Consider the following 20,010-nt stretch of genomic DNA (forward strand, 5'->3'; position numbering starts at 1 on the left):
GGTATGGTGGTGCACACTTGTGGTCCCAGCTACTTGAGAGGATTGCTTGAGCCCAGGAGGTCTAGGGTGCAGTGAGCTTTGATCAGGATACTGCACTGCAGCCTGGCTGACAGAACGAGACCTATCTCAAACACACACACACACACACACACACACACACACACACAGCGCTAAGCAACTTAACATTTTTATTTTGAATAATGAGGGTGGGTAAAGAACAGTAGACTTACCAAGTAAAATTTAACAAAGTAACTAAAATATGGAAATTATATGTATTTTAACACCATAAAAATTGATGGTAAAATAATACTAACACACGGGAAAATACTACATTACTCTCTGGACAAAATAACTATGCACAAAATAGTTTTCTTTAAATTGACAGTGACAAAAATACTATTAGGAATTTCCAGGTTTGGGGATTATTGTTTTCTTCTCTCTAGATTTCCGGATTTTCTACAGGAACACTGTTGTCATTTATCCCAAATTTCCCACCATATTCATAGAGTACATACTATCTATCATTTTTGTCACTTACATATTTGTTTCTCAAACCAAAATAAAATGGTACAGAATACAAATACCAGTATCACAGGTCAAAATGCTCTAAAGACTTGGTGTAACAAGGTTCAAAAAAAGCTTCAATTTGCCCACTATCTACATGGTCAATGAAGTATAATGGCCAAGATATCATCAATTTAGAACAGAGAGACAGGAAAAGGCAGTAGAATATTTGATTTATCGATACTCAATAAATTAATACTTATTAGAAATATTGGAAGGCAGTAACTTGAAAAGTTAACTTCAAATGGCATGTAAGTAAGGCAATGCTAATCTGGTAAAATCTAAACAAACAGGCATATATAACAGGTTATACAGAAAGCCGAGCTTTTAAGGTGCAGAGGAGGCTCCCACAGGAATGGTAAAACAAAATCAAGACTTAGTGAGAGAACAGTGTTTCAACTAATTACATCAGTTACTTCTTTAACCATTAACTCTGATTTGAAGCGACTCAGAATTTAGAGAGCCAAAATATAATTGATAGAAATCAAGCAGAAAATGATTACTAGAGATCAACCATCAAACGTTTGGGTAGTTGCAGGAAATAAGACTATGAAAATTGAGTAAGTAATATAAAGTTCACGTTTATAATTCATGCACCGTCAGTGTATGTAAGAAAGTTGAGAAAAAGGAAAAAAGTCAAATTACACATTCAGAATAAAAGTGATTACAAGAAGAAAGAATTGTGCCATTTTTATTCTTCATAGCAAAGCACCTTACAGGTAATCCATTTCTAGATCTGGGACCTTCCATTTCTTAAAAAAAGTTAACAAAATGAAACAAAATTCTGAACATGGGAGTGAGTAAAAGGTTTCGACTATCTTATCTATCTATGGCCATGAAAAAGTCATGACCTTACTGGATCTCGATTTCCTAATTTACAAATTGAGAAGCAATCCCTCGCCAAGCCTACAAGACTACACAGTTCTATAAAGATAGCCAAGGAGGCCTGGTGCAGTGGTTCACACCTGTAACCCCAATATTTTGGGAGGTCGATGTGGGTGAATCGCTTGAGCTCAGGTGTTTGAGACCAGCCCAGGCAACATGGCAAAACCCCGTCTCTACTAAAAAATACAAAAAATTAGCCAGGCGTGGTAGTGCACAAGTGTAGCTCCAGCTACTCAGGAAGCTGAGGTGGGAGGAATGCCTAAGCCCAGGAAGTCGAGGCTGCAGCGAGCCAAGATGGCACCACCGCACTCAAACCTGGGTAACAGGAGTGAGACCCTGTTTAAAAAAAAAAAAAAGATAGGCAAGATTAAAGGATACTTATACACAAAAAGAAATCCTCAGAAAGTTTGTTAGATCAGCACCTTCAAAGATAATCACCATCTTCAATAAAGTGGTTGTTAGCCTCACCTAACAATCTTTTTAGAAAAAGTGAAATACAATGTATCACACCCCACTTGTTCCAATGACACCTGAAAATGTGGAGAATCTCACACAGGAATGCAGAATGTAAGATTTTCTCTGTTACATTAGCTCTATACACAGACAAAGCTCTCTCATGAACAAATCCGTCTTTTACCTGTTCAAATGAAAACATAATCTAAGCCCAGGTACAGTGGCTCATGCCTACTTCCCAGCACTTTGGGAGGCCAAGGCAGGCGGATCACGAGGTAAGGAGATCGAGATCATCCTGGTTAACACAGTGAAACCTCGTCTCTACTAAAAATACAAAAAATTAGCCGGGCATGGTGGCACGTGCCTGGAGTCCCAGTTACTCAGGAGGCGGAGGCAGTAGAATTGCTTGAACCCAGAAGCAAAGGTTGCAGTGAGCAGAGATCACACCATTGCACTTCAGCCTGGGCAGTAAGAGTGAAACTGTCTCAAAAAAAAACAGAACCCGAAAACATTATCCAGTATAGTTTAGAGGCATTCTACTCTCCAACTCTGCCTACTGCACCTAAAATCCCTGTGAATCTTCATCAGAATATTTTATTCATTCCTGTTTCTTAAAACGTTTCCTCTGCATTTGCCTAGACTAATTCCTGAAGCACATGTACGTCAGCTCTCACAGAAAATTGCTCTTTGTCACCTGTATTTTCTGAATCTGTTAATAATACACATTGAGAAGGAGTGGAACATTGTAAATAATATACAATGAGAGGGAGTGGAGAACTGGTAGACATACATTCAGATTACAAAAGAAAGTCACATTAAGCTTCATTATCCTACAATGTATTTATATTTCCTCAGTTTCAAAATAATGGGAAAAAAAAAAACCCAAAGTTATCACTCTCCTTTCCTCAAACTTTGATTAAAATGTCACCTTTTAGGTAAGAAACATTTAGGTTTTTTGTTTACCATTTAAAGTTTAGTGAATCACTAGTATAATGGGGCTGTCTCCAAAACAATCAATCTCAGGCTACATTAATTTAGATGTAATATCTAAAATGAGTTGAAAATTCTAATTGAATATAGTGAATGGAAATTATAAGAAGGTAGATTTGGGTTCAACATAACTCAAAAATAACGTGAGTTGTCCAAATATCAAATAGAGCTACTTAACAAGTAGTCAGTCACTACAGGTATTCCAGAGACTAACTGAATGATTTGGCACAAACATAGTAAGGGAGTTCATAGATCCAAAAAAATATAATTAGGCCATTCCAACACTACCTAAGATCCTAAAAGTCTGTTAACAAGAAGCAGGACTTTTGACTTCTCCAATACTCATCCCACACCTTCCTATCTGCAATGACTGAAACCCTATGAATTTATCTGGGCCCAGCGGAAATCCTATCCCCTTGAAAATCTTTCTACTTCCACTGAATTCCTCAACAGAATATAACTCTTTGCTATTAACTCTTAAAGTACTTTTGGCCTTTATCATGGCAGTTTATTGATCATACTCTGCCCTAAGTTACTAATTGTACACCTGTCTTCAGCTTCTCTCTATTCCCCTCTCAAATTATAACTCAGCTCTCCCATGAATGCAATTCTCTGGAAACATCACAATTCTTCTCAACAATGAATGACTTCTCAGTCCTCCACCCATCTGCATTATCAATGTTGACTACCTCCTCCTAACTCTTCTAGAGTTCTATAAGGCAAATTTTCCTTCTCATCAAAACGCAGTTTTCAAGGTTCTGTCTTCTAACCTGGCAATTTCAGCTTCCGGTCTCATGTCTACCTAAATGTGTATCTAGTCTACACCAGAAGTTCAAATTTTACATTCGTCACCACATACTGAATACCTAGACATGACCTACATATGTCCCAACACACACATGCACCAAAGAAAGCTATTTCCTTATTTCTGTTAAAAGTGTCATAATCTTCTCAACTTGAAAGCTCAGTCATGATTTTCTCCCCTCCTTTAGCTTTGCCAAACTGTGAAATCCTTACAACTCAGAAGCTGGAATTTGTGCCCTCCTTTACACTCCCACTGTTCAGACCTTTTAGTTATTCTTCAAAAGTCGTTCAAGCCCTTGTATCATGTGTAGTACAGAGTAAAATCCAAACACCTGCATTCAGTTTGGCATCTAAGGCCCTATACAGAAATCCAGTCTGACATTCAATGTCATAACCAACCTTTCAAATTCATCTTCTACTATAAACTTTCTCATTCCTGTATCAAATTCCATACAAATATTTTAATCACCTGTTATTATTCTCTGCAATTTCATTCTCTGGGCCTTTGTCTTACTTCATTCATTCCCATCCACAAGCTGAGTCAATGGGTTAGACAAAATAAATTCATTTCAACATTTATTTTATGGCTACTCTGTATGTCCCAGAAACTACAAAAGGAAAAAGAGGCTGGGCGCGGTGGCTCACGCCTGTAATTCTAGCACTTTGGGAGGCTGAGACGGGTGGATCACCTGAGGTCAGAAGTTCGAGACCAGCCTGACCAACATGGAGAAACCCATCTCTACTAAAAATAGAAAAAAGTTAGCCGGGTGTGGTGGCAGGCGCCTGTAATCCCAGCAACTAGGGAGGCTGAAGCAGGAGAATCGCTTGAACCCAGGGGGCGGAGGTTGCAGTGAGCTAAGTTCTAAGTACTTGATATTAGTTATTATAAAAAGAATAAGACCTCTAGTAGTAGGATGCAGTTCTCTTTACCACATCGTGTTACCAAAGGTTATGTGGGTGCTAAAACACAGCTTATCTCCACTACAGGATACTTACCCCATTCCCCTATGGAGTCCCTCATTCATAGCTGGGCTCAAACTAGTCAGGTTTATTTATTTTAACTGAACCATGGACTATATCCATTTGCAACAGCTAAATGCATATCAATACTGGAACTTTCTGAAATTCCAGATGGTCTTTGCTTAAAGTAACTTGAACAATCTAAGGAACACTATACCTTTTTAAAGAAATGATCTTCAATCTTTCGTGGCACACCATTGAATGAAAGCTTCACAAAGATCTAAGAATCATAGTGGTACAAATAAATAATAAAAGTAAGTTATGGACTAAATCTCTTATTCAGGCTCCAAAGTTTTTTTGTTTTCTGTCGTCCTCAGAAGTTGAGAGAAGCTAGTTTTGAAACTCAGAAGCTATTAAAAGTGACCAAGCATTAAGAAATGGAAATGCTTGCTGTCCACAAAAATAAAGCATGTATTTGTACTATGTTGTAACGTTTAACAAGTAACCTACTATTTTCCTTTGTGTCTTTAAAATAGATAGGGCATTATCTTTATTTACAGAAAAGGATGTTTAGAGAGCCTAAGGTGTTTGGGGTCCCCCAGTTACAGTAAAAAAAAAAAGAGGACTCGAAATCAGGTCTCCTGACTCTAGTGATGTTTTCACTACATTTTGGTTAGGAACAACCGCTTTGGAAGAGCAGCCAGCTCTTCCAACAATACAAAAATTAATTTTAAACAAGCAATTGTTAGCTCACGTGAAACTGTTGAGAAGAGTGAAAAGCAAAGGAATACGGCAGGCCAGTAACAGAAAACCCAAGAATCATTTTCAATACACCTATGGTTTCAAGATAGGGTAAAATACTTGGAAATTAGAAGATAAAAGTAAGTGGAAACACAACAGTCAAGAAACTAATTCTATTGCTTCTGAAGGTAGGCTAGGGAGTTGGACCAATTTATTCTATCGGATATTAAACAAGTGTCTACCAGTGGAGAGTAACTAAGTCATGTTTGTCCATTAAATCCTACTGAATTTAAGTCCAGACGCAACACTTTAGTTTTTGCCTTTCATCAACATTGAAAAGGACTCATTCACTGTCTCCACATTCACTCAAAATATGTGGAAAGTCTCTTCAAAGCAATCTAGGGGGAAAATGTTAAATCCTAATTATGGGTAATAAACAGCGATAATTTTGCAGGATAAGGAAGGGAAGTTTTCAGAATCTAAAGAGGCAGTGCCAACACTTTCTTCAAACCAGGAGTTGTCTGCTGACAAATCAACTGCTTAGCTGCTAACTGAACAGTTAAGTTAGTTACTCCACGAAATTATCAAATAACGTGTTTTCTTCTTTACCTTTTAATTTTTATCCCCATCCATCCCACAAGCATTCTGGCTCACTCTTGATGTTTTTTCACTATTACTAATATTTCGACCCTGAATATCAATCTGAGCTCTTAGTAAGCAATTCATTCTAGGTCCTTATTATTCCTACAATTCCTTGACTGCTTTTCAGAGTTAGTTTGTAAAGATTAAATCATAACATAAAGGCCCATATGAGTAATCTTAAAAATTTAAGAAAAATGTAACTACTGCTAAAGAAACGGTAAATCAATCCTAAGAGGTTTAAACGCCTCGTACCGTGTATCTCCTAAGACCAGGAATCTTGGATTATCAAAAGGACCACTGGATCCTAACAGGCCAAAAGTTTACTTAGAAACTTTGTTCACATGCCTAAGGCTATATTAACTGCCAAATATGGAGCTGGAGAAGAATTGCCATCATCTCCCACTCTAGTACACCGGGGCTCTCTTAACGGCAGTTAATGGTTCCTAGATCCAGGTACCTGCAACGCTAACGTTTGAAAGACTAGAACAAGGTACGGAGCCTTGAACCTAAAACCACAGTATCTTAATCCAAGTTAATATCCCACAACAATCATAGGGAAAGAAAAGGACAACTTTACTATTCCAGCTAAAAGTGCACGTGCCTTTTTTGTTGTTGTTGTTAGGAAGGAAAAGGCACTCTCCCACCCCCCCCCAAATCCGTTACAACATTAAGTATGTCTCGGGGAAAAAAACTGTTCTATGCAGGAAATTGTAGACGAAAATCTATATTCGCCCCAAAGCGGCACAGGGCCATCTTAAGAAATCTGCTTTTAGAGACGCAGGGAAAATTCTATAAGATTCCACAAACAAAATCAACACAATCTAGGGAAGTTTATGTTCCTTTCTGTCCCCCTACCCCCCAAAACGCGGGAACCCATCCCTCAAAAGTCATTCCCGGGTAAATAAGGGATCGTCTGCATGAGAGGGGGACGAAGAAGGCGCACGTTACAGTTCCAGTATCCGAACACGTTCGGATTAAACCCGCGGTGGCGGGGAGGAGGGGGTTGGTCACAGACTACGGAACACTAGGTACTGGGTAAGCCAAGCGGCGGCTGCCTTCAAACACGGATTCTGTTTCCGTGCACAGAAATGGTGCCCGGAGGCCGCTACTTTCGCATCTGCGTCGCTTCTGCCTCCGCCGACAAAACCTCTTTTCCCCTCCCCCACGGGCGGGGCGGCGACGGCCTCCCCGCTCCGAAGGAACAGGGAATAAGAGCCGAAAACGATTCGGAAACAGGAACGGTGGGCTACCCACCCTAAAACATCCCCTCCAGAAAGCCTACTCCCACACTTCCTGTATTAAGCTTCCATCAGCGCGCCTTCGGGAGCTGCTGCGTGCCCCCCTACTTCGCCACCTCATCCCCAACAAACCTCAACCCCACCTGTGCCTTCGGAGCCCTCTGCACGCAAGACGCTCGCGGGTCACCTCCCTTCCCAGGCGGCCTCCCACCCCTCACCTAGAGGAAAGACTGGTCTTCTCTCACGCACACACGGCAGCGTAGGGAGCCGGCAAGAACAATGTCTCTGCCGCTACACCTCCGGCTCCCGGGCTCACACACCGGACGATTACCTCGCGCCGCGGAGTGCGAAGAAAATGTCCCTTTCCGACCACCACACCGACCTCCCCTCCCGGCCCCCGTACACACCTCCAGCCAACGGCGCCGGCGGGTACGTCGCGCGGAGGTCAGAAGAGTCGCTGAGGACCGGGTGCGGCGGGTTCTTCTTGCTCGCCGCCCCCTTCCTCCGACAACTCGGAAGCCTCGGAAGCCGGAGAGCCGCGAGTTCGTCTGCTTCACAACCACCTCTTCCCGGGCGCCAGGCGCTGCGACGAGCGACAAGGACCAGGGACGTCCCGCCCCCTTTGCCGCCGCCCCCTCTTATTGTTTTACCCCTGCCGAAAGGGCCAGGGAACCCCCGAGCACAGCGTCAGCCAATCACGCATCTCCTCCCAAACCGGGCCCAACCTTCCCGTGTCCCTCTGCGGAGCACGCGCAGTACGCTGCCGCGCTCGCACACGCTCGCGCCCGGAAAGCCGGGGAACCGGAACCGGCCTAAAGCCAAGATAAGAGTCCGCTGATTTGACGTCACAAGCAGGCTGCCTTTCTCCTGCCCGGAGGCTCCAGCCTTGCCGCCCTTCTTCCTTGCCGCCCTTCTTCCTGATCGCGCAAGCGAGAGCTGGTTCGCAGCAACGCAGTGTCTTTTGTAGACTGATACTCTGGTCCCTTTTATTAATGGGAAGGAGGGAATTTAGTAATCTTTCTGAACTAGGTGTCTGCAGGTTGCTGCTGTAGACGAGCTTAAAATGCAGCCGGTGATTTCAGCTGTTTGCACACTAAACTCACCTACATTGTTTATTTAACCCATCCTAGGTTTTAAGCCCCACCAAGAGGCCCTGCAGTAAAGGAAGAATATGACGTGGGCTTTACAGAGGGGGAAAAGACTATTTCTTTGTGTGCTTGTTACGAATTTAGGCATGGCTAAATATCAATACATACTAAAGCATTTTACATACTAAAGCTGAAAGGCCTGAAATACCAGGATTACAGTCCTAGTCTAGCTCTAAGCCCAGACTTGCCCCCAGGGTGAGACACTGGTGACCTTGTTTCATGGAAAAAGCCAAGCCAAATCTTGTAGTCAAGGAAGACACTTCGCATCTTAGGTCTGGCAGTGTTTTCAGAGAATACCGAGATAGCACAGGAATTTTGGAATGAAAGACTGAGAAAATGTTCAAAGAAATGGAAAGAAAAAAATACATTAATGAATGCTTTCGAACTAAACATGGTGGACGCAGGCATATACATTTCATCAGTTTTCTTCGCAGTCCTACAAGGGCATTTTTAAGGTATTTGGCACGTGAAGACAATATGTCAAATACCTTAAATATTGGCAGAGGCAATGCCAACATTAGGGACTCCAAAGTCTACAATATCTTTACCTTTAGACTGCTTAAAGATATTGTTATATGCAAAATATTTGGGCAGACCACTTTAATGAAATGAACCTGATGTTTTTCCTTAACGCATCAAAATACATGCTGGCTGTCCTTTAATATACTGGGCTTATATACCAGGCATTCTTGTAATTACACAGCCTTCTAAGGCTCACAGTAACCCTGTGAACTAGTTCCTTTTTTTGTTTTTTAGACGGAGTCTCTCTCTGTCGCCCAGGCTGGAGTGCAATGGCATGGTCTCGGCTCACTGCAACCTCCGCCTGCCGAGTTCAAGTGATTCGCCTGCCTCAGCCTCCCTAGTAGCTGGGACTACAGGCGCGTGCCACCACACCCAGCTAATTTTTATATTTTTAGTAGAGACGAGGTTTCACTATGTTGGCCAGGCTGGTCTGGAACACACCTGACCTCCTGATCCGCCCGCCTCGGCCTCCCAAAGTGCTGAGATTACAGGCGTGAGCAACCGCACCCGGCCAGTAGTTGCTTTTTTTTTTTTTTTTTTTTGAAACGGAGTCTCGCTCTGTCGCCCAGGCTGGAGTTCAGTGGCCGGATCTCAGCTCACTGAAGCTCCGCCTCCCAGGTTCACACCATTCTCCTGCCCCAGCCTCCCGAGTAGCTGGGACTACAGACGCCCGCCACCTCGCCCGGCTAGTTTTATGTATTTTTTCGTAGAGACGGGATTTCACCGTGTTAGCCAGGATGGTATGGATCTCCTGACCTCGTGATCCGCCCGTGTCAGCCTCCCAAAGTGCTGGGATTACAGGCTTGAGCCACCGAGCCCGGCCAGTAGTTGCTATTTTTATGCCGATTTTACAGATGAGGAAACTAAGGCTTGGAGAGGTCAAGTAATTTACCCAGGACTACGCGGCTACTATTCACTGGAGCTGGGATGCAAACACAGGCAATCTGCCTCCACAGTCCATACCCTTAGGCAAACTATAGAATACTCCCATTTTACTAGTAATTGCCGCAATTTACTTATCTGCCCTAGTGCTGACTAAGCAAGTGTTTCCGGCTTGGAGCTCTTCTATGCAATGCTGTTATAAATATTGTTCACCATGTATCATGCTGCAGAGGTGCAAAACTTTCTCTAGAGCAGGTTCTCAGACCTTAATGTGCACCGAAATCACCTGTAGGGCTTGTTAAAACAGATTGTTGGGCCCCACTCCCTAAGTTTCTGATTCAACATAGGCCCGAGAATTTGCACTTCTAACAAGTTCTCAGCTGATGGTGCTACTGCTGCTCTAGGAGCCACACTTTAAAAACCACTGATCTAGGCCGGGCGCGGCGGCTCACGCCTGTAATCCTAGCAGTTTGGGAGGCCTAGGAGGGGCAGATCACCTGCGGTCGGGAGTTTGAGACCAGCCTGACCAACATGGAGAAAGCGCGTCTATACTGAAAATACAAAATTAACGGGGTGTGGTGGTGCATGCCTGTAATCCCAGCTACTGGAGAGGCTGAGGCAGGAGAATCGCTTGAACCCGGGAGGCGGAGATTGCGGTGAGCCCAGATCGCGCTATTGCACTCCAGCCTGGGCAACAAGAGCGAAAACTCCGTCTCAAACAAACAAACAAACACCTAGGGCAGAGGTAGGCAAACGGTTTGATAAGGGAAGGATTAGATAGTATTTTTGGTTTTGAGTACCACGTATGGTTTCTGTTGCATATTCCTCTCTCTCATCCTTTAAAAATGTAAGAAACATTTTTAGTTTAGCTCTAGGGCTACACAGAAACAGCCCTCAGGTAACCCTGCTCTTGAGTAGACACCAATAAGTGGAGTTAATGGGAAAAAAGATTCAGCGATCTTCAATGTTATGTAAATATCTCTAACCTATTCCAACTGGCGATTTTTACCTCATAAACATCTCTCTATAGAAATAGCCTCTGCCCAGGTTCAGGCCCCTTCATCTTCCCAGGAAGACTGCAGTGGCCTCCTAATCTCCCTGCCTCTCAACATAGCCTCCATGAAGCAATGCCCACCACCTATAGACTAGGCAAGGAGACCAGTGTGAACTGTATTCATTCAGTGGCTCAGGCCAAAAATCTGTTTTTCTCACATCAATTTATTGACAGTCAATTGTCAATAAATTTCTTTTTGAGATGGAGTCTCGCTCTGTCATCCAGGCTGGAGTGCAATGGCATGATGTGGGCTGACTGCAACCTCCACCTCCCAGGTTCAAGCCATTCTCCTGCCTTGGCCTCCCAAGTGACTAGAACTACAGGCATGCGCTACCACGCCCATCTAATTTTTCTACTTTTAGTAGAGATGAGGTTTCACCATATTGGCTAGGTTGGTCTCGAACTCGACCTCAAGTGATCCACCCACCTTGACAAATTGTCAATAAATTTCTGTTCCCTCTACCTTCAATATTTATTCTGGATTAAATACTTTGCATCACTGTTACTGCTACTATAGTAGTCCAGGCCACCATTGCCTATTGCAGTAGCTTTCTACTTGGCCTCAATGCTTCCACTCTTATTCCACTACAGTCTATTCCCCTCACAGCAGCCAGATCTTTCATAGTTAAAATTGAGATGATCCCAAAACCTTTAAAAGGCAACACAAAATCTCAGGTCCTTACCATGGCCTATAAGGCCTACCTGATCTAGTCCTTACCTATTACTTCCATTTCTTTTCTTACCACTGGTTTTCTCACACCACCCCAGCCAGCTCTTCCTTTGACATTCTTATCACATTATCACCCCAAGGCCTTTAATGTGAACCTTTATCAAAACACTGTGAAAAATCAAAGTAAATGAATCAGACCCAATCACCATTAGCAGGTGAATTTTTAAGAGTAAAATTGCTAGAATTGTATTATCTGATTCCTGATTTTTATTATAAACTTCAGCATAAAATACTTAGATAAGTATTCAAATAAGATAAGACATTTGAATTTATAAAACTTTTCCTCTACACCCTTTCATTTGACCATTCTCAACTTTACTGAATACTAAAAGATCAACCAAGTTCATAATCACTTTTGCTGATGAAGTAGGTGTATAAGAGATGACTACATGTGCCTGGGCACGATGGTTCACGCCTGTAACCCCAGCACTTTGGAAGGCCGGGGTAGGTGGATTACAAGGTCAGGAGTTCGAGACCAGCCTGGCCAACACAGTGAAACCCTGTCTCTACTAAAAATACAAAAATTAGCCAGGCATGGCTACTCAGGAGGCTGAGGCAGGAGAATCCCTTGAACCTAGGAGGCGGAGGTTGTGGTAAGCTGAGATAATGCCACTTCACTCCAGCCTGGGCAACAGAGTGAGACTCTGTCTCAAAAAAAAAAAAAAAAGAGATGACTACATGCATGTTTAGGGGTCACACACCCCACATAAATAAAGTTTATGAAGACCAAGTATTGGAAGGGAGTAAAATCCAAGTCCTTAAGGGAAACGCATTTTTCTTGGAAAGTATCTTTACTCACCATGTTTTTAAACTTTTAAGGCATGCATAACAAATGTCTTGGCCCCATCACTAATTCAGTGAGGAAGGATGATGCTATGATTTGAATGTTTGTGCCCCTCCAAAATTCATGTTGAAACTTAATCTCCAATGCAGAAGTATTAAAAAGTGGGTGGGACCTTCAGGTGGCAACTAGGTCATGAGGGCCTCACCTTCATGAATGGAATTTGTGCCCTTATAAAAGGGGATTGAGGGGAGTTCATTAGTCTCTTTTGTGCTTTTGCCCCTTTCACCATGTGAGAACACAGCAAGAAGGCACCATCTTCGAAGCAGAGCAAGCCCTCACTAGGGCTGGCACTTTGATCTTGAACTTCTCAGCCTTTAGAACTATAAGCAGTAAGTTTCTGTTGTTTGTAAGTTACCCAGTAGAAGGGTGATTTTGTTGTTGTTGTTGTTTGAGACAGGTTCTTGCTTTGTCACCTGGATGGCGTGCAATGGTGCAATTACGGCTCATTGCAGCCTTGACTTCTCAGCCTCCTGAGTAGCTGGGACCACAGGTGTGCACTACCATGCCGAGCTTGTGTGTGTCTGTGTGTGTGTGTGTAAATTATATGTTATGTTGCCCAGTCTGGTCTTGATTGCCTGGCCTCAGGTCATCCTCCTGCCTCAGCCTCCCAAAGCGTTGAGATCACGGGCATAAGCCACCACACTTTACCTAAAGGTATTTTGTTATAGCAGCCCAAATAGACTAAAACAAATGATAATGCTGCCAACAGTGTAGTATTTAAAAAATCTGGCTGGGCACAATGGGGTATGCCTGCTGTCCCCACTACTTAGGAAGCCAAAGCAGGAGGATCACTTGAACCCAGGAGTTTGAGTTCAGCCTGGGCGATATAATAAGACCCCATTTCCAAAAATAAAAATAAAAAAGAGTCTGGGCTCCAGAACCACACTGCCTGGATTTGAATCCCAGCTTTATCTCATCGCTTACTAGGTGTATCACTATAGGCAGGATGCTTCATTTTTATGTGCCTCAGTGTTTCTCATCTGTAAAATGGGGACAATAATAATATCTACCTTATTAGGGTACTGGAAGGTTTAGACAATACATGCAAAACATTTTAACAGTGCCTGGCACATGGTAAGTGTTCAACAAACATCAGCACTCAATGTTTGGTTCTTGAAAAAGTATATGCACCAATTGCTTTCAACTGATTCCTTTTTCACTGACTGCCCACTGCTTTGTTCCGACGTAACAACTTACATTTGTATAGCATTTTACAGTTTTCAAAACACTTTCAAACACATTATCTCATTTCAATTTCACAAGCAATTCACAAAGTAGGCAAGCTGCACAAGGCTAAAAATGGCCAATTTAGAAAGAGAGCCCAGAGTTCCTCTGACTCATGCCACTACACCATGTCCTACTGCTAAATGATGAACTTTTATAGTCTTTGAACAAGACTTACTGATTGAAAACATGTTACTTGAGAATCCCAGGGCTCTCTCTTGGTGCAACTGGCTCCTTTACAAAGCTTTTTAATGCACAGAGAAACCTACTCCCGTGAATAGGATGAATCCATTCATTTTAGAGCAAGAGAGGAGAAAGCCTATTATGACCTAAAGAAAGAATCAAATGTTAATTTCTCCCTGCAATCTTTCCAGCCATTATCTCTTTGTGACGCTTGGACAGGTTAAGGTATAAAGGAGTGTTTTCCTCTCCAATCATTGTGAGTGTGTGAAATACGTCTCACATCCAGAAAAGTGCATGAAATGGCCTGCCAATCTGTGTGATTAAGTACAAAATGTCACAATATGAATGATTGCTATAGGTGGTAGATTTTAGCTATGTAACTTGTCTTGATCATATCTATGAAAGTCTTTAAGTAGAGGAGATTCTACATGCTACCCAAGTTTGAGAGAATAAAGGTTGCAAGTTCTAAGAAAGTCACTTCTTCAGAATTTAGAGGCAACAATCTCATTAAAAAAAATCAACATACAAAGAATCAGATTATCGATTATGAAAGTAACCCACCCTGAATTTGTGAATTCTAACAGATTCCATTTAACACTCATGAAGCAATGATGCCAGCTAAAAGCACCTTAGGCTGAGTGAGTGAGGTGCTTTTAAGAGATACAATAATCCTGGAAAGCAGAAGTAAAGATAACATATATGAATGAGGAGGCATTTGCCCTGAGTTGCCTGGAATCCAGAAAATGACTTTGAAAAGAGGAACTATTTCACTAGTGTTTATCTCACACTGTCCAAGATAGACTAGATTTGTCAGGCAGGAATATTCTAGCCCTCAATGGGCTGCAGGGTGTGTTTAATTCTTCAAGCCTACAGTCTGGATATGAGACGCCACAAGGTTATCCAATTCTCTCCTCTTTGATTTAATGCTCACTAAGCACTGAGACACGGAGAAGGGGGCCTGAGCAGCAGATATTCTATGTTTTTGGATGGCATATCCCTTTGTGAAATGGAATTCCTGTGATTTGTTCATCAGTCTCTTATAGATTAAGTTAATATAAAAGAGTGTGTCAGAGACAGATTTCCTTCTGAGCGGGGATAGGATGTTGTACTGAGAGAAGTCAGGGCTAAGGAGCAAATCCTCCACTTAAATATAGAAGCATGAAACACATGGGATCAAATCGCATTTTCTTCACTAACTACTTCTGTGACACTAGTCAGGTTAGTTCATTTCTCTGACCTTGACTTTCCTCAGTGGATAAACAGCCTGCTTAGGGTTGTTCTAAAGATTCTTTGTGGCATTTAGCATACTTTCTGGCAAAGTGTGTATATGTGCTTGATTCCTGTTACAAAACCGAGGCAAACCGGCCGGGCGTGGTGGCTCACGCCTGTAATCCCAGCATTTTGGGAGGCTGAGGCTGGCGGATCACAAGGTCAAGAAATCGAGACCATCCTGGCCAACATGGTGAAACCCCGTCTCTACTAAAAATACAAAAATTAGCCGGGTGTGGGCGTGCCTGTAGTCCCAGCTACTCGGGAGGCTGAGGCAGGAGAATAGCTTGAACCCAGGAGGCAGAGGTTGCACTGAGCTGAGATCATGCCACTGCACTCCACCCTGGCGACAGAGCAAGACTCCATCTCAAAAATAAATAAGTAAATAAGAAACTGTGGCCTAAGTCTTTCTCTTAAATATAGTTAAATTCAGCCAGGCGTGGTGGCTCACCTTGGCCTCCCAAAGTGGTGTAATCCCAGCACTTTGGGAGGCCAAGGTGGGTGGATCACCTGAGGTCAGGAGTTCGAGACCGGCCTGGCCAACAAGGTGAAACCCCGTCTCTATTAAAAATACAAATATTAGCCGGGCATGGTGGCACGCGCCTGTAGTCCCAGCTACTCGGGAGGCTGAGGCAGGAGAATCGCTTGAACCTGGGAGGCAGATGTTGCAGTGAGCCGAGATCACACCACTGCACTCCAGGCTGGGTGAAACGACAAGATTCAGTCTCAAAAATAAATAAATATAGTCAAATTCAGAAGGAGGAGGAAAAGGATATATAGTAGTCCCCACTTATCTGCAGAGGATACATTCCAAGACCCTCAGTGGATGCCTGAAATACCAGATAATACCAAACCCTATATATACTATGTTTTTTCCTACACATACATACCTACGATAAAGTTTATACATTAGGCACAGTAAGAGATTAACAATTACTAATGATAAAATAGAAAAATTATAACAGGCCAGGCGTGGTGGCTCACCCTTGTAATCCCAGCACTTTAGGAGACTGAGGCAGGTGGATAATCTGAGGTCAAGAGTTCAAGACCAGCCTAGCCAACAAAGTGAAAACCCTGCTCTAGTGAAAATACAAAAATTAGCAGGGCATGGTGGTGGGTGCCTGTAGTCCCAGCTACTTGGTAGGCTGAGGCAGGAGAATGGCTTGAACCCAGGAAGCAGAGGTTGCAGTGAGTCGAGATCGCACCACTGCACTCCAGTCTAGGTGACAGAGTGAGACTCCATCTCAAAAAAAAAAAAAAAAAAAAAAGACAGAAAAATTGTAACAATATGCCAGTATCACTACTCTTATACTTTGGGGCCATTATTAAGTAAAATAAAGGTTACCTGAACCCAAACACAGGGAAACTGGGATAGTTGATCTGATAACTGAGAAGGTTATGACATGACCAACCAGAGGGCAGAGCAGACAGCATGGATACACTGGACAAGAATGATTCACATCTTGGGCGGGATGACAGAGGAGGGTGCAATATTTCATCACACTACTCAGAAAGGTGTCTACTTTAAAACTAATAAACTGTTGGCCGGGTGCAGTGGCTCATGCCTGTAATCCCAGCACTTTGGGAGGCCGAGGCGGGAGGATCACGAAGTCAGCAGATGGAGACCATCCTGGCTAACACGGTGAAACCCCATCTCTACTAAAAATACAAAAAAAAAAATTAGCCGGGCATGGTGGCGGGCACCTGTAGTCCCAGCTATTCCAGAGGCTGAGGCAGGAGAATGGCGTGAACCTGGGAGGTGGAGCTTGCAGTGAACCGAGATTGCGCCACTGCACTCCAGCCTGGGCGACAGAGCAAGACTCCGTCTCAAAAAAAAAAAAAAAAAAGAAAGAAAAATCAACTGTATGGAAAATACAGGGCTTTCATCCGCAGACAGAAAACTTGGTAGTTGTGAAACTTCTCATTGGAGAAAGATCTCCATAAAGAAATCATGCAGCTGGGCCAGGCACGGTGGCTCATGCCTGTAATCCCAGCACTTTGGGAGGCCAAGGTGGGCGGATCACAAGATCAGGAGATCGAGCCCATCCTGGCCAACAAAGTGAAACCCCGTGTCTACTAAAAATACAAAAATTAGGTGGGCATGGTGGGTGGCGTGTGCCTGTGGTCCCAGCTACTTGGAAGGCTAAAGCAGGAGAATTGCTTGAACCCAGGAGGCGGAGGTTGCAGTGAGCTGAGATTGTGCCACTGCGCTCCACCCTGGCAACAGAGCAAGACTCCGTCTCAAAAAAAACAAAACAAAACAAAACAAAAAAACAAAAAAGAAAAAGAAATGCAGCTGATAGACACAGTGAAAGCACTGTGACTTTCTTCTACCTTGGCCAGTTTGGAGCAGAACACAGCCAGTCCCTCATGCAGGGTCTGCATCAGCCCTCATTTTCCACCCACACGTTTCTAGGTGTAACCACTTCCTTGTAGAGTCTAGACTATCAAAACTGGGGGATCTGGCTCCATGGCAGCAAAATACTTCTCTCTGCTTTGCCTCAGCAGGAAGCATACATGAGATTGTAACTAGGGCAGGAATGGTCCTCAGAACAAAGACCTAGGTTGAGCACAGTGGCTCACACCTGTAATCCCAGCACTTTGGGAGGCTGGGCCGGGCAGATCACCTGAGGTCAGGAATTTGAGACCAGCCTGGCCAACATGGCGAAACTCTGTCTCTACTAAAAATACAAAAATTAGCCGGGCGTGGTGGTGTGTGCCTGTAATCCCAGCTACTCAGGAGGCTGAGGCAGGAGAATTGCTTGAACCTGGGAGGCGGAAGTTGCAGTGAGCCAAGATTGTGCCATTGCACTCCAGCCTGGACAATGAGCGAAACTCCGTCTCAATAAAAAAAAAAAAAAAAAAAAAAAAAAAAAAAAGAATAAAGATGTAACCTGTAATTCTGGTTAGATCATAAACCTGGCTTTTTAAACATCTATATCCTCCTGCTGGACTGCCGCTCTGACCTATATGCCTCTGTTGACTCACTACCTAGGTGAGTCCTGGCTATGGAAGTAAATTACCTGGCTGCTAGTGTCTGGCTCAGAACTGACAGGAGCTCCCAGTTATCTCTCTTCTTCTAGCTGGGTATCAGTGATTCCTGCTGGGGCTGACCCCTAACTCCGCAGCCATGTCGCAAAATACCCATGTTTATGGTGGTGACATGAAAAGGGCAAGAGAACCAAAAGTTATTGACCGAAGGCCTTTTGTGCACAAGAAAGCAGTCCTAGATAAAATACATTTGTAAGGGCAATAATGTTGGAAGCAGAGGATTTTTTTTTCTCTAAGCAACAAAGAGCTATGGAGAATCCAAGAGCTTTCAATGAGTAATTCAAGGAGTAATAAGAAGTTTGGGAGTGGGTGCCAGAAGGAAGCTTTGCTATAAGCAGAACTGGAAAAAGATATTAAAAATCATAAATAGGCCGGGCACAGTGGCTCATGTCTGTAATCCCAGCACTTTGGGAGGCCGAGGTGGGTGGATCACAAGGTCAAGAGTTTGAGACCAGCCTGGCCAATATGGTAAAACCCTGTCTCTACTAAAAATAGAAAAAAATTAGCCGGGCATGGTGGCATGTGCCTGTAGTCCCAGCTACTCAGGAGGCTGAGGCAGAAGAATCGCTGGAACCCAGGAGGCAGAGGTTGCAGTGAGCCGAGATCACGCCACTGTAGTCCGGCCTGGGCGACAGAGTGAGACTCCATCTCTAAATAAATAAATAAATAAATAAATACAATCATAAACAAAAAAAGATAATAAAAAATAAGGATTATTAACAAGTTTCTGGATTTAAGTAAATGTATTTATTTAAATGTTGCTCTATACTAGAAGTTTTTGTTTTTGTTTTTGGCGGACAGAATCTGGCTATGTTGCTCAGGCTGGAGTGTAGTGGCTATTCAATCACAGGCATAATCATGGCAAAGCAAACTACAGCCTCAAACTCCTCGGTTCAGGTGATCCTCCCACCTCAGCCTCCCTAGGAACACGCCATCGTGCCCAGCTAAACCAGAGTTTTTAATCTGAAGCCTAAGCATATTTTGGAGGGGTGGGTATATGGAATGTTTTTGAAACCATGAACATTCTGTATACATGTAAGTCCTTTTTTTTTTTTGCTAAAAAGGTTCATATTTCATTGTCTTCTAAAATGGGTCTATGTCCTAAAAGGTTAAAAACCAACTATCTAAACCCGCTCTTTTTTGATATATTTCCTGGTAATAAGTTATTAAAATAAAGGTTTTATAGTATAAAGAATGCTATTTTTTATGAAAAAGTCATGTTACACTAAAATTCTGTATTAATCAATGACCTCAGGTTGTCATAACTATGAGATGCTGAACTATTTACTGATTTTGATCTTGTTCTGTAGTTATATAGGATATCAATATTGGCAGAGATAGGTGAAGGTTGCACAGAACCTCCCTGTACATTTCTTTGCAACATCCTATTAATCTATACATATTTTATTTGAAAAATAAACATTTTTTTTAAAAAAAAAAAAAAAAAAAAACAAGCCAAGCGTGGTGGCTCACGCCTGTAATCCCAGCACTTTGGGAGGCCGAGGCAGGTGGATCACCTGAGGTCAGGAGTTCGAGACCAGCCTGGCCAACACGGTGAAACCCCGCCTCTACTAAAAATACAAAAATTAACTGGGCATGATGACGCATGTCTGTAATCCCAGCTACTCAGGAGGCTGAGGCAGAAGAATCGCTTGAACCTGGGAGGTGGGAGATTGCAGTGAGCCGAGATCGCGTCACTGCACTCCAACCTGGGGGACAGAGCGAGACTCTGTCTCGTTGCGGGGTTGGGCGGGTGTGGTGGCTCAAGTCTGCAATCCCAGCACTTTGGGAGGCCAAGACGGGAGGATCACCTCAGGTCAGGAATT

At 43.2% G+C, this 20,010-nt stretch overlaps 1 protein-coding gene across 7 annotated transcripts in view; it reads right to left on the reverse strand.

The window, feature by feature from the left end:
* G3BP2 (G3BP stress granule assembly factor 2) overlaps positions 1-20,010 on the reverse strand; it is an 82,851-nt gene that overhangs the window by 22,043 nt on the left and 40,798 nt on the right. For 2 of the 7 annotated variants that reach the window (XM_050790857.1, XM_050790852.1), the window contains exon 1: positions 7,685-7,920. The exons of 1 other annotated variant lie outside the window; for it this stretch is intronic. The gene's annotated coding sequence lies outside the window, so the exon portion shown is untranslated. Of the gene's footprint in view, positions 1-4,873; positions 4,932-7,409; positions 7,441-7,495; positions 7,596-7,684; positions 7,921-20,010 lie in introns of those variants that run through there. 4 more of the 7 variants (XM_050790851.1, XM_050790850.1, XM_050790853.1 and 1 more) reach the window with 3 other exon arrangements.

This window comes from Macaca thibetana, chromosome 5 (assembly GCF_024542745.1).
Source record: "Macaca thibetana thibetana isolate TM-01 chromosome 5, ASM2454274v1, whole genome shotgun sequence".
In the NCBI taxonomy this organism is placed as follows: domain Eukaryota; kingdom Metazoa; phylum Chordata; class Mammalia; order Primates; family Cercopithecidae; genus Macaca; species Macaca thibetana.